This window comes from Sceloporus occidentalis, unplaced genomic scaffold, assembly GCF_023333645.1.
Source record: "Sceloporus occidentalis isolate IW3139 unplaced genomic scaffold, rSceOcc1.0.p SCAF_10, whole genome shotgun sequence".
NCBI classification, from domain to species: domain Eukaryota; kingdom Metazoa; phylum Chordata; class Lepidosauria; order Squamata; family Phrynosomatidae; genus Sceloporus; species Sceloporus occidentalis.
Window position 1 is genome coordinate 10,504,145 of NW_028316990.1, and position 14,058 is coordinate 10,518,202.

The 14,058-nt window shown below is 47.3% G+C and overlaps 1 protein-coding gene across 1 annotated transcript in view; it reads left to right on the plus strand.

Moving 5' to 3' along the window:
• Window positions 1-14,058, plus strand: part of ZFHX3 (zinc finger homeobox 3) — a 231,408-nt gene that overhangs the window by 104,086 nt on the left and 113,264 nt on the right. The window lies entirely within an intron of this gene.

Consider the following 14,058-nt stretch of genomic DNA (forward strand, 5'->3'; position numbering starts at 1 on the left):
GTAGAGCTGTACTAGTTTCTGGTTTACATTAATTAGTAATGTATGCATTATGAAGTTCTATTGATATTCATACCCAGGAAATGCTTAACCTGTGTTTATGTTGTTTCTTTATGCTAAATCACAAATGACTGCATTCATGATTGGGTTATTGCTTACAGGAGTTGCATCTCCTGCTGTCATGCTTGTGGTTTAAAGACAAGTGACTGACAACAGATTGGGTTTTTACAAGTTTATTGTTAGTAATAAACAACATTGATTTACTTTATTTGCTGTCCGGACACTCCCTCCGCCGCTCACCTGAGCTTGTCAGTCTAAACCCATTTGTATGATTCGCAGAGACCACGAAGAAGGAGGACAGGTTGCTTACCTGTAACGGTATTTCTTCGAGTGGTCATCTGCGAATACATACAAATCCCGCCCATCCTCCCCACAGTGTCCTGTTCTTGATTGGCTCATTCTTCACTTACACAGCGGAAAAAGTTGGAACTGAGGAAAGAGCGGGAAGGCAGGGGCCTTATAAAGGGTGGGCGGAGTTACCGCCAAAAAGTTGCCTTTAAGTCGCAAAGTGTACTTTGCCCAGAGATTCTAGAAGTTCCGAGCAGCACTGCGCAGGCGCAGTAAAACCCATTTGTATGTATTCGCAGATGACCACTCGAAGAAATACCGTTACAGGTAAGCAACCTGTCCTTCCACCTCAACATTAGGAAGATCTTCTTGACAGTAAGAGCTTTTGGAAAGTGGAACACATTCCCTTGGATAACGGTGGAGTCCCTTTCTTTGGAGGTTTCTAAACAGAGGTTAGATGGACATCTGTCAATGGGGGTGCTTTGATGGTGAGTTCCTGCATGGCAAGGAGTTGGACTGGATGGTCCTTATAATAATAATTATTATTATACTTTACTTATATAGCGCTGTATATTTACACAGAACTGTACATTTTACAAATGAAACCCGCCAATGGCGTACATTCTACAAAATACATATAAAACAATAGATAGTAATACAAGATAGACTTAGATAAAATAATGTCAGCAACTCATCTGAACCATATAGCCAATGCTGGCATATAGCAGAGTATAACTGGCAAATTCAGAAATGTGGTTCACAGTCCTCAGTAGAGATAACAGCAACTGGATGTCTTCCAGGAACTGAAGAATGCAGGGACTTCGGGAACTCTCCAGCAAACGCTGACTCCGGCTGCTGCTGATAAACTACCAGACAAGCCAAGTCTCCCGAAGTGCTATCTTTATTTACAGAGTGCTATCCAAATCACCAACAGTATAATACAGACCAAACAAATACCAAGTCCTACTCAAACCCACTAGCAATTACTGGAAGCCCTTGAGTTTATATACACTCCAGACCATGTGGTCTCCCAAACTCAGCCACTTCCTGTCCCACACTCTAAAGTGTCCTCCTGTGCAATCCAGACACATATTTGATCATCCAGGCATAGGTGCACACAGGCACCAGGCTGTCCTTGAGCCTATGAGCATCAGCTGTGCCTGATCAGCCTTGTCCTTCTCAGTGCTAGATGCTCATGGTCAGACACACATACATCTAAGCATTTCCAGTGTGCTAACTTTAACCCCTGACAAATAAGGAGGCAACAGATTGAGAACAACAGAGATCAAAGAAAATACAATATCAGATAACAATCAGATAAACAAATCCTTGAGGTCTCTTAGAATCATAGAGTTGGAAAAGACCACTCTTCCAACTCTGATTCTAAGGGATCTAGAGAAGGCAGCTGTGACCGAAGAGGTCCCTTTGCAAACCTAGTTTTGTCTTTGGTATTTGAACCCAGTCCTCTTTTTCTTAAAGGGTTTGGGAGATGTGGGATTTGTCTCACATGAGAATTCTGGGTTTCCGTAGCAGGACTATGACAAATCTCGCTGCCCTATAATGCTCTGGGGACTGCATTTGCCGTGACCTTACCCAGCGTCCTGCATCCAGACAAGATCTTTGGAAGCCCCCCCCCCCCCCCGATGAGAGAGGAGGCCTTTGATTGGCCAGCTCAGCTCCTGCCGGACCCCCAGCCCCCCCCCAGCCCACCGTTAGACAGCTTTCGGGGCAGAGCGGCCTCCGCCCCTTTTCATTTCCCTATAGCGCACTAAACCTCAAGACATAGTTAACCCAAATCCAGATTTATTTAGGATTTATCTGCATTATTAATTCCTGTTGTGTTGTGTAAAAATAAGTGCTAAAGGACTCAGATTGTCTGCAAAATTAAAGAGAGAGGGTTTTTTTCTGAAGGAAAGCATAATTTTAGAAACATTTTCATAGGTCCAGGCTTAGAATTCGGTGTTTTTAAATGGGACTTTGGGTGGGAAAGGGCCATAATAACTTGATCTCTCAACCCACCCACCCCAACCCTTAGTAAATACTCTCCCAGGCTGTTTCATGCATTAATCTGGGTTTAATGTAGATTTAAACATTTACAATGCAAAATAATTTGGGTTGAAATAATCTCTCTTGATAAAGCTAGAAACCTCCTTCCACACACAAACACACACACAGCCTACAACTGCCACCATTTCAGGCAGACAGGCACTGGAAACCTGAATGTGCAAATGAGAGAGGAGAAAATGCACACAAGATTTGAGAGGCTGTGTTGTGCTTTTTGGCACAAATGGTGGGTGGGTGGGTGTGTGCGCGCACACACACACCTTCAGGGCACCTGTCGACTTATGGCCACCCCATCAATGTTTTCATAGGGTTTTCTTAAGCCAGGAACCCCAGAGGTGGTTTTGCCTGTTCCTTCCTCTGAAATTGAACCAAGAGGACTTGGGATTCATTGGCGGCCTCCCATCCAAGCACTAACCATAGAATCATAGAACCATAGAGCTGGGAGAGACCACAAGGGCCATCCAGTCCAACACCTTTATTTTGCCATGCAGGAACTCTCAGTCACAGCACTCCCAACAGATGGCCTTCCAGCTTCTGCTTAAAGACCTCCAAAGAAGGAGACTCGACCAAAATCTCCAAGGTAGTGTTTCACTATTGAACAGCCCTTAATGAAGTTAATGTTGAGCTGGAATCTCTTTTCCAAAAAAATCCAAAGCACCTTCGCAGCACAGCCATGTGTCCTGTGCGGTGGTTAATCTGTTGCCTGTGAGGCTCTCCTAAGAAAGGCTTCCAGCTCTCCTTCGGCGGCCAGCCTCTCTCTGCCCAGCCCTGCTCTGGAGGGCAGCTTGCGGTCAGTGCCAAGGACAGTCAAGGTCCAGGTGTAGCGCTCTGGTCACACAACTAAAGCCTGCTGCTAAATGGATAGATAGCGGCTCCTCACTGGTGACCTCCCCTGCAGTCAGCAGATATTGGCTTTATTGAGAAAGTGCCAGCTGCAGAAATGTTGGGAGTGACCGATAGCAGGGAAGGCACCTGGAGTCTTGTGGCCTGAAAAGCAGCTCACAGACGGAGGGGCTGTCTCTCTGCAAAGGAAATGGTCAGGAATGGTCCCTCAGCCTGCTCATCCTAGTCTCTGGAGAAGCAGAAAAGTGTAATGGAACTATAGGTAATGCGTGTGTGTGTGTGTGTTGTGTGCCTCCAAGTCATTTCTGACTTATGGTGACCCTAAGCAAACCTATCATGGGGTTTCCTTGGCAAGATTTCTTCTGAGGAGGTTTGCCATTGCCTTCCCCTGAAGCTGAGAATGTGTGACTTGTCCAGTGGGTTTCCATGGCTGAGCTGGGACTCGAATCCTCTGCTCTCCAGAGTCATAGTTCAACACTCAAATCACTATGGCAAGCCATATGTTCAGTCATATGGAAAAAGCAACAATGCAGAGTGGCAGAGAGACTCTAGATGTGAGGAAATCCCAATCTCAAATCCATGAATCTCTCCCACCCCCCACACCACCATTTATCTCCTGCCTGCCTGCCTGCTATGGGGGAACTGAAGTTGCTTTCTGTCCCTGGGGTTCCCTTGCAGACCCCGCAATGCCCCCCACAGCCTCCCACAGTGAATGGGGACCTCTGGAGCTGCGTTGCCTTCCTCCATAGCAGGCTGAGGGACCATTCCTGACCATTTCCTTTGCAGAGAGACAGCCCCTCCGTCTGTGAGCTGCTTTTCAGGCCACAAGACTCCAGGTGCCTTCCCTGCTATCGGTCACTCCCAACATTTCTGCAGCTGGCATTTTCTCAATAAAGCCAATATCTGCTGACCGCAGGGGAGGTCACCAGTGAGGAGTCGCTATCTATCCATTTAGCAGCAGGCTTTAGTTGTGTGACCAGAGCGCTACACCTGGACCTTGACTGTCCTTGGCACTGACCGCAAGCTGCCCTCCAGAGCAGGGCTGGGCAGAGAGAGGCTGGCCGCCGAAGGAGAGCTGGAAGCCTTTCTTAGGAGAGCCTCGCAGGCGACAGATTAACCACTGCACAGGACACACGGCCGCGCTGCGAAGGTGCTTTGTGATGGTCCACAGGACACAGATCATAACATTTGTAAGCTGAGATTTCACAGCGGAGACTCCCTCGGTTACACAGTGCTGCTACTGTACTGCATAGGGATTCCAGGAAAAGGGGGAAAGAGCAGTTTTTTGTCAAAGACAAGGAAAGACAGGCAGCGGCCCTGTCCATTTTGTGTTGGAATTTGCCTGGCAAATTTCATGGACAAACAAAAAGGCAAACAAATGGGTCCTAAAGCAGATCAAATCAGAAACCTCCCTGGAAGATGCCAAGATGACAAAACTTAGACTGGCGTACTTTGGACACATCATGAGAAGAGTGGACTCACTGGGAAAAACAGTGATGCTAGGAAAGGTGGATAGAAGTAGGAAGAGAGGAAGGTTGCATGTTAGATGGATGATGGACTCTATTAAAGAGATCATGAGTAAGAGTTTGCAGGAGCTGGGCAGAGCACTGGATGACAGGAGGTTTTGGAGATGTCTCATGCATAGGGTCGCCATGGGTCAGGGTCAACTCCAAGGCAGTTAACAACAACAACAAGGGACACCTGAGTGCTGGGCCTTATTCTCCAGCTGCTTGATGTGTGGGTTCATGCCCAAGGTTTGGAGGGTCTGGGGAGAGAGCCTTGTGGCCACTTCCTTCCTTCCCTGCCAGGCCTTGGGGCTTTCCTCTTTCCTTCTCTGGATCCTGAGATTCCCTTCCTCTCTGCCTTTCCCCCAACTCAGCCTGAAAGGCATCCCCCATCAATAAAGGCATTAGCTCACTAAACAGTCTGATGGCTTTGCTTCTGCGGATTAACCCTTTGGGAGCTAGGATTCCCTCTGACTTGTAAAGATATTGATCACGCAGATCGTGTTTGCCTTGCCAACATCCAGCTGCTCTCGCAGCCACACTGCGTCTCTCTCCCTTTTGGCCGATGGAGAGTTACTACGACTTTAGAAAAAGGCAGATCATTGGAGCAACTGGAGCATCATGATACTCCTTGGAGGAGGAGACGCTGGTCCTCGGCCTCAAAGAGCCCATATCTTGGCATTTTTCCTCCAGGGTTTGTAAAAAGCAAACAAACCACCCATTCTGAATTTTTTTGGTAAGCACTTTTAAACAATACAAATCAGCTAATAGTTTAACAAGAGCAAAAAAGGGAGAACTAAAATAGGGATGTTGAAACAGGTTAAAGTGTCTTTTACGAGCTGGGAAAACAAATACACTGGACTTTGACTACAAACATAAAGAGGAAGTCTGAAGAGAAACTGACCAAATGTCCTTGCATTTTCCTTCTTTGCATCCAGATCCTTGCTTAGGGAAAGGGTTGTAATTCTGATCTTTGCAGAGGTCTGGGGCCTATCTCCCACATCTTCTAGCTTCTGTCCTGCCATTAGAAACTTTCTAGGAAGGAGTCAGAAAAGTGACTAACTTCCCAGGAGGCAGCTGTATAGCTGTCCACCAAACCCAGCCTTGTCCACTCCGACCAGCAGTCCTTCCGGCTCTTGTGCAAATAGGCTTCCCCCGTTTCCTGCTTCAGGCCAAGTCAGCACATGGGAAATGCTTTCTGACCCAAGGCTCAAGCATGGGTGAAAAAGCTGCCTGGCTTGCACAACTGAAGCTTGGCTGGGCGAGATCAGAGGAAAGTCCATCTGACCCAGCTGAGTCCATTCAAGTTCCAGAGTCCGGCAGCAGGCCAGATCTGAGGGGTCAGGAGGCAAAGCCCCTATGATCTAGAGTGAATTTGCCTCTCTACAAATTGTGGTCCTCAAAGGACTGGATGTGTGCCCTGTATCCTCCACTGCTCTGCTCAGCTCCAAAACGCTTCAGTCCAACCCCAACATCCCCCTCAAACGTCTGGGTCTTTCAGCCCCTTACCACTCCCAAAGCTGGCTTTAGAGGAGGAAAAACAGTGCCTGAGTGGGAAAAGCTCCTAATTTAGCAGCAGGGCACAAGCTTTGCATGCAGAAGGTCTCCAGTTCAGTCCCATTTTCAGATAAAAGGTCTCCAATTATTTATTGTGTACGAATTATCCTTGTGCCCTAAAGGTTCCCTGAGGCTGAATCCAAATCTAAAAATAATTCCATACCCAAAAATAAACACAAACAGAAATGAAAAGCAGAGCTAAACTATTCCAAAAGCATACAAAAGCTGGAAAGTCTACCTGGTGCAGCATTCTGTTTATTTATTTGTTATCGGATGCCTATCCCTCCTTTCTGCTTGCCTCCGGCCGGGAATCTCACAAGGCAGATGGGAGTAGGTCAGCACCCTCCCCTTTGCAGAAAGGGAGAAGGAGGCAAAGGGGACAGTAAAGTCACCTCATAATGAAGTGGTCAGCATCGGCTTTCTGTCACTCAGGCCAGCTAAGCATGCGGCTGAGCTCAGCTGGGAGGCATTAACCAGAAAGGAGTGGCAGCAGACTGGGATGCGAAGAAGGGCTGTTAACCTAGAAGGCCTTGGAGCAACATGGAGCCTGGCCTGCAAAGCCTGGCTCTGAGTGAAACCAGGGACCCCAAGATGATCTCCCCAGGAGGGTCTCCCTGCCGTCCCACATTGGCGTTTGATGGAAATGTGTGTCTCTTTCATGCATGTGAAAAATCCACTTCGCTCCAGCTAGAACCGTGGTGGACTTCAGCAGGAGCAGCAGAAGAGCAGCCAGCAATTAAGCAGCTGGGAAGAAACCCGAACTTGATATCTCCATTTTCATTTTCCATATATGAAGCAGCAGGGCTCACAATGGAGGGGAAGGGAAAGGAAATTAGATGCTGGAGGCTGCTTCCACACGTTAAATTATATACACTGCGTGGGAGGTGGAAAGGGCTGCTTCTTCTTTTTTTATCCCAGGCATTCTGTAGCACAAATTTTAACATTTTACAGCCTTGTAAGCTGTCGATTAGCACAGTGGACCCAAATCCCTCCCAGTTCTTTGTGGGCGAGTTCATCGTCCTCCTGCAAAGCATGCCTTTGCCTCTCCCTCTGCCCCACAGTTCCGCTCCAGAACTAGAACCAGAACCAGCCCCTCTGCCTTCCTCCCATGGCCTGCCTGAACATGGGGCTTTGGGGGGCAGCCAGTCGCTTCCTGCCTTTTGGGGTCTTCCTGCTGGAGACAGAATCTGGGGCAAGACGCATCCTGGCAACAAGGAAGTCGGCTGCATCATTTCACTTTTTCCTTTATCAGCCAATCTAAGAGAACTGGAAGGGACCACAAAGGTCATATAGCCCAGGCCTCTGCCATTGCAGGAAAACCATTCTTGAAAGGTTGGCTTCCTATTTTTGCTCAAAACTGGTGATGAAGAAGAGTCCACCATCCTCAGAAACAGCGGTTCTTTCCAATCTTTGAAATATTCTTGCAAGAAAGACATGACTGTTTTTTCCTTAATATTTATTCCCTTTTCACACACATACAGTATATTCATCCATACAGTCCCAGTTGTCCTTCCCCTCCTTCCCTCTTTCCGATCTCCTCATCCTTACATTTAGCCATAAACAACCAGACATACAACTGTCTTCCTGATTCCACCAACAACCATGATTTACGATTTCCCCTTTTGTCCTGTCTTTTTCCAGTCACTTACCCTATATTCTAAAAATAATTTTAAAATGACATGAGAGATCTATTATCGATTATAGATTTCCCTTTTCAATATAATTCATTGTTTCCAATTTAGATTTGTCTTTCTTTCTGATATCTTATATCTCGCCAGTTATCTTTGTATCTTATTTTGTATTGTGGGTTGCACAGTAACAGACATTACTGTTTTGAACTACAGCTTGCAAAATTCCCCAGCTAGTAGCAGCCCTGGGGTCTGGGGATTCTGGGTGTTGTAGTCCAGAAACTCTTCCAGATTCTGCTTTTTTGCTATGCAAACCCCTTGATTCTATCCCCTAGAGCAGGACTAGCATTGACACTCCATCACCTATCTGGAAAACCCTTCAAATACTTGAAGATGACTATCCCAATGCCTCACGACCACTTCTTCTCCTATGTTTTTCTTGAACTGCATTGTTCAGAATTGGACATATTATTTCAGTTGGGATCTGACCAAAGCAAAGTAGTGGTACCATTACTTCTACTGCTGACAATGCAGCCTTGAATTGTATTGGCTCATTTTGCCACCGTACCACATCACTGCTTCATGTTTAGCTTGCGATTGTTTTCATCCTTTTCACACTTACAGCTTTCAAGCCCCAATGTCTTCTTCCTGACAGATGTTTAAGCTTCTAAATGGGGGTCTTCCTCAGGTAAACAAAGGCTTGCATCAGGAACCATGTCAGGTTGGAAAAGGCCAGCACTTCTTACTGAAGGTCCTCTATCTGGAGGCCTTTGGGCCGTTCTTCTGCCTTGGGCAAATGTGGGCCCTGAAGCTGCTGAAGAGTTGGCAGGATTGCCTGACTGGAAGGCAATGGCTCACTTTGCTTTTGGGTTCATTTCTCCCAAGATTTGGTGAAGGAATCTCCTCCCCTTGGAGGCATTCATTTAATTTAAGAGCATGGAGGGCTGGAGATGACAGATGGGGCAATGTGGGTGTTGCACTGGAGGAGCAAAGGTGCGCTTCTTTGGAGTGCTCTTTCCTGCACATAGAGTTGCCTTTCCTGTCGTTCCTGATATGCTTGTCTCTTCTCTCTGGGCAGATCCCCCTCAAAATTGCCCAAGATTTGCTTTTTTCTGGTTTCACCAGCATAATTTCTGTTCCTTCCACTCTGAGAAGGTGAAGTGTAATGAAAGAAAGCCGATATACTAGATAGACCGGGGGGGGGGGGGAGCAGACTGGGGTGAGGAGCCAATAAAAATATGGGGGGGGGGGCTGGTTCTGAAAAAGAATGGGTCCACAAATATGTCAGATGGCCCCAGTTCTCTTTGGAAACCTCACTCTTATGTGGATGAGGGCACCAGGAATAGCTTGTGGGTTTAAAACAACTGCAGTAAATGTGTTGCTGCATCTTCCAAAATAGTAGCTGCACTGTTAGGTATTTGCTTCCCATCATTAAAAGTGAGCAAATGAGCCCACTGCTTTGTTCTGATCAACTCACCTGGTTTATGCCAAGTGTCAGGACCAGTCATGCCCATCATGGGCCAGAAGATTCTTCTTCAAGGGACTGGTCCAGGGGCCAGTGGAGCTGGTTCCAGTTACACCAGTAACTTCACTCCCAGAGAGAGGAGAGAGGGTTGTCTGAAACGTTTGCTCAAATCAGAAGTTGGGTATGAAGACCTTCTGTGAGGATGGAAACTAAGCCGGGTAAATCTGGGCGCTCTAGTCCAATACAGTGGTCCCTCCATGTTTGCTGGGCTTCAAGTAAAGGACCCCGTGAATGTGGGGGAATGTGGGTTCTTTTTACCTTACAGAACCTCTCCAGGAATCTCCAGGTCCTCCTGGATGCCAGAAGTTGATGCCAGAAGTTGATCATACAATCATGTATGATCTCAAATGCTTAGAGATGTGTTTTCTCTAGGAACTTCTATGTTCTCCAGCACAACTCTGTGGTCAAAGTTGTGCTTCTGGCAGAGTTGCATCAGAGCACTTTATCAATTCCTAGAGAGAACATATTAATCAAAACTGCAAAGAATCAAATCTACCAAAGTCAAAGCCTCAAGTGTGGAGGGACAACTGTGGTTCCACTAAGTAGCTTCTTACCATCCATTTCACAGACAATGGTCCCATTTTCTCAGGAAAGGAAACTCGCAGACAAGGGCCCCAGGCAGAGAGGCAGCGCTTTAAGTGCCAGGAGGAGCGCAGCCAGAGGACCAGGGCAGAAGCTGGCTAGCTTTTGGAGGTTGCGGTCTATGCGCCATGTGCCATGTTGGTCTGGAGGAGGAGGATTGACAAAAAACGAGAGACTGCTTTTGAAGAAGGCAAGGCGTCCAGCCAAATGCACCTGAGAATTAATAACTTATTCAGAGGTAGTAACCATGAACTGAGTAGTGCTAGTCTAGGGGAGAGAACAGGATGCTTTAAATAAATCCCCACAGTAAGTAGAAGGGAAATCTCCTTGCTCCTGGGGAAGGCGAGGGGGCAAAAAGTGTTGGGCGGATCGTGTTCTTGGATAAAAATATGCTTCAGGTTTCAGTACCTTTTCCAGCCTCCCCTCCATGCCATGTTTATTTTCCCCGCTCTGTCTTCTTGGTGCTCCCCTTCCTTCCTTCCTTCCTTCCTTCCTTCCTTCCTTCCTTCCTTCCTTCCTCTTTTTTTCCTTTGACAGCATTCAACAGTGGAACACACTCCCTTTTAGATTTTGGTGGAGCCTCCTTCTTTGGAGGTCCTTAAACAGCAGCTGGATGGCCATCTCTCAGGAGTGCTTTGATGGTGTCTTCCTGCATGGCAGAATGGGGTTAGATTGGGTGGCCCTTGAGGTCTCTTTCAACTCTATGATTCTGTTATTTATTCCTTCCTTCTTTTCTTCTGCTAAAGGGAATCACAGGCACCTCCTGCCTCTCTCCCAAAAGGCCACTGACCAGTCCTGGTGTACAGCCCAGAGGACTCATAGAGTTTACTCTCTAGTAGTGAAGGGCTGGCCTTTGGATCATCTCTGCTTCCGCCAGCTTCTTCTGCGCAGCAGGAGGACCTTGCCTGAGCCACTTGTACGGCACTTGCGTTTTTCTCACTCCGCTCGGCCGGCCGTCACAACTCACTCTGCAAATTCACCTGTCGATGCCTGGCTCTGGTTTGATGTCTCACTTCCGGAATGGAGGGAATGCTCTGCCCCCCAAAATATTTAGTTAGCAGCTGTTCACTTAAGTGGAATTGACTTTTTATCGGCTTTTCTCTATACGACTGCCACCAGCGAAGGCCATTTCCTCCTCTCCTCTTCTCCGCCTGTCAGTTCCCTCTACATTCCTATCGGCAGCCTTTAGCTCTGATCAATACTAACCACTGTGTAACAGCTCACGCACGGCTGCTTTAGTTTGCATCGATCAGGCCGCTCTTCCAACAGGTAGCTGGCTCTTTGAGGCAATGACTTGAGATAACTTTGGGCTAATTCATTACGGAGGAGTTGAAAAGGGCCCCATGCCCTGTTTCAGAGGAAAACCTGGATATCAAGAACCCAAAAACAATGTGCCCCTAGCTTGGGATTCTTCCCTTTCTGAAACACCAAATCATTTGCTGTACATCATCCAGTCAAAGCAGTTTGTTCTCATTGGCATGGTTCTGGATTTTGGCAAGCAAGTTGTGCGAAGGAGACCTTGTGGTTAGGATATTTTTTTCCTGTCCAGATCCACCAGACCGGCCTCCAGAGCTGTCTCTGGGGCAACCTTAATCAACCTGGGGCTGGGAGGTGGCTGTAGCTGCTGTTAGACCCCTAGAAACACACTGACTGACCAGAAGTCTCCCAAAATGCAGCCTCTTCCAAGGGCAGTGCTCAAAGCTCCTAATACAGTTTCCAATGGTCACGGACACTTCTGCTTTCCTGGCCGAGAGGTGCGTCATTAAAGAGACAAACACAGCATTTCCACAAGTTCTCAATGAGCTTGTTCAATGTTCCCATTGGCCCACCCGCTTCCAGAAGGGCCAGCATGAAAGAGGGGCCAGCTCCCACCTAAAACCCATAGCCTTTTCCCGGCAAAGGCAGAGGCCAGAAGGGCGACTGAGGCTGCTCCGGAATTCCCAAGGAAAGAAATGTTTATTATTGCTGAAGGTTGGAGGCAGTTTCCCAAAAGGAGCTCATCAACAAGTAGTCAGATCTCAAGAGAGCAATTCCAAAGCCTCAGTGTTAATTCTCTTCAATCCGCAGCTCAGGGATAGTTGCCCTGCGTTTGCACAGCTCAGCCCAAAATGGAGACTCGGCAACAGGGATTTGAGAGAGAGTATATGATGGCTGCTTCCTGAAAAGGCCAGCATGCGATCTGTCCATTCACTGGGGCAGACCAGTGACCCTTCCAGCCCAGTGGCCTCCTCTGAGTGACCAGGGTCCCCAGAGTCCTGGTCACAGACACACCAGCTTCTGGGGGCTCAGACTTTCCTCTTCATGTTACTTGGCCACTTGGAAATGATGAGCGCATGTCCAAAACTTCACAGTGTTCAGCTGAGCCTCAGGTCTCAACAAGAGGAATTGTGTAATTTCCATCAGCATAACAGTAGAACACAATGGCTGTGTAGATTCCCTGATGACCCTCATGACAACATGTGCAAGCTCTAGAACATAAAGTACCTAAGACATTTAAAATGTGCTTGAAAATACACAAAAAGCAGATGTCGCAAATGCATATAACACAGGTATACTTGTCAGGATGGGCTGCAGCTCTCTGTCGAACGCATGCCAGGTGACATAGATGCATCTTTGCCCAGTGAAATTGTCCAGGTTTGTTTTGCTCACAGTGAGCTTAGGTAGTTTCACATTTTCCGGTTCCTTTAAGTGTCTCTTTTTCATTCGCCATGATAATGATTTCCCTTCCTTTCTGGGAAAATGAAAGAGCCCTGCCCTGCAAAAGCGACTTGAGGGAAGTCCTTAACTTGGGAAGAGGAGGCAGCTGGGGAATGGCAAAACCAGACTTTGGTCACAATGGCTTCATTTGCTGGAGTTTAGAGTGTATTCAGGGATGAGGCCACAATCTCCCTTGCTGGCTGGAGGTTTCTGGGGGAAATGGTGTCCAGAAACACCTGAAGGGCAGATGGCGTCCCAAATCTTCTTGTCACAGAGGCCTAAATGCCCCATGCTGCCCATCTCCTTAAAAATGGCTCTCTTGGCTGCATCCACAGTGGAGAAATAACCCAGTTTGGCACCACTTTTTCAGCATCCTGGTTTAAGACTTTGGAATTCCTTAGCCTTGAGCCAGGGCAGTTAAAGTGGTGCCAAACTGGGTTATTTCTCCACTGTGAATGCAGTTTTTGTATAACCTACCATGCTTCTCTGTGGGCAACCATGGTAGTAACATACCTATGGCAGAAGCCTTGGCGTCTACCTCATCAAACACACGAGGAGTTACCAGTATGTCCTGGTGTATACTGGTGCCAGTGGGGAGTAGAGCAAAGAGGTCATAAAACATAAGGGTTGCCATCCACAATGTCAACCTTGAAGGTACAGAAGAGGTATAGGCAACAAGGTCTAGCCCCTTCTGGCTTGGACCCCACTCCTGGCCTTTGATTCAAGCAAGAGGCAAGGATGCTGTGCATCTTGTTTTAAAGGCAAGCCATACTCTCTGGAGGCTACTGGGAGCAGCGTTCTCCTTTAGTAAGACAAAATACTGGCCCATGGTGTGTGTTTTGCGCAGCACTGGTGCACATGACAAGCGCAGGTGCGTCCTCAGGTAGGCTGAAGGGGCGGCTTGCTCCCTGAAATGACCTTTCACAGTGAGAACCAACCTCTCAGTTTACAACAGCTGTAATAACACAATTTACTCTTGCTTTGCTCTGCATTGATTAATTAAACCTGTAAAATGTTGCTGGAAGGAAGGCGGCTAACCATTTGAGTCTGCTCTCAATAGAAGAGGGTTCAACCCAGGCAGGGAACTCAGAAAGAGGAACCCTTGCATTGCTGTGTTGCTAAGCAGCGTTGCAACAAACGCACCGAAGAGGTTGCCCAAGCTTGGGATTTACTCACTGATCAACTACTTAAGCTGTTAATTCACTACTTTTCTCCCAAATGCATCTGTTTCTTTGCATTAATTAATTATTATAATACTCTCTGTCCATATGCAGAGATTGCTGAACTGTCGCCTTCAGAATTCTGACCTTAT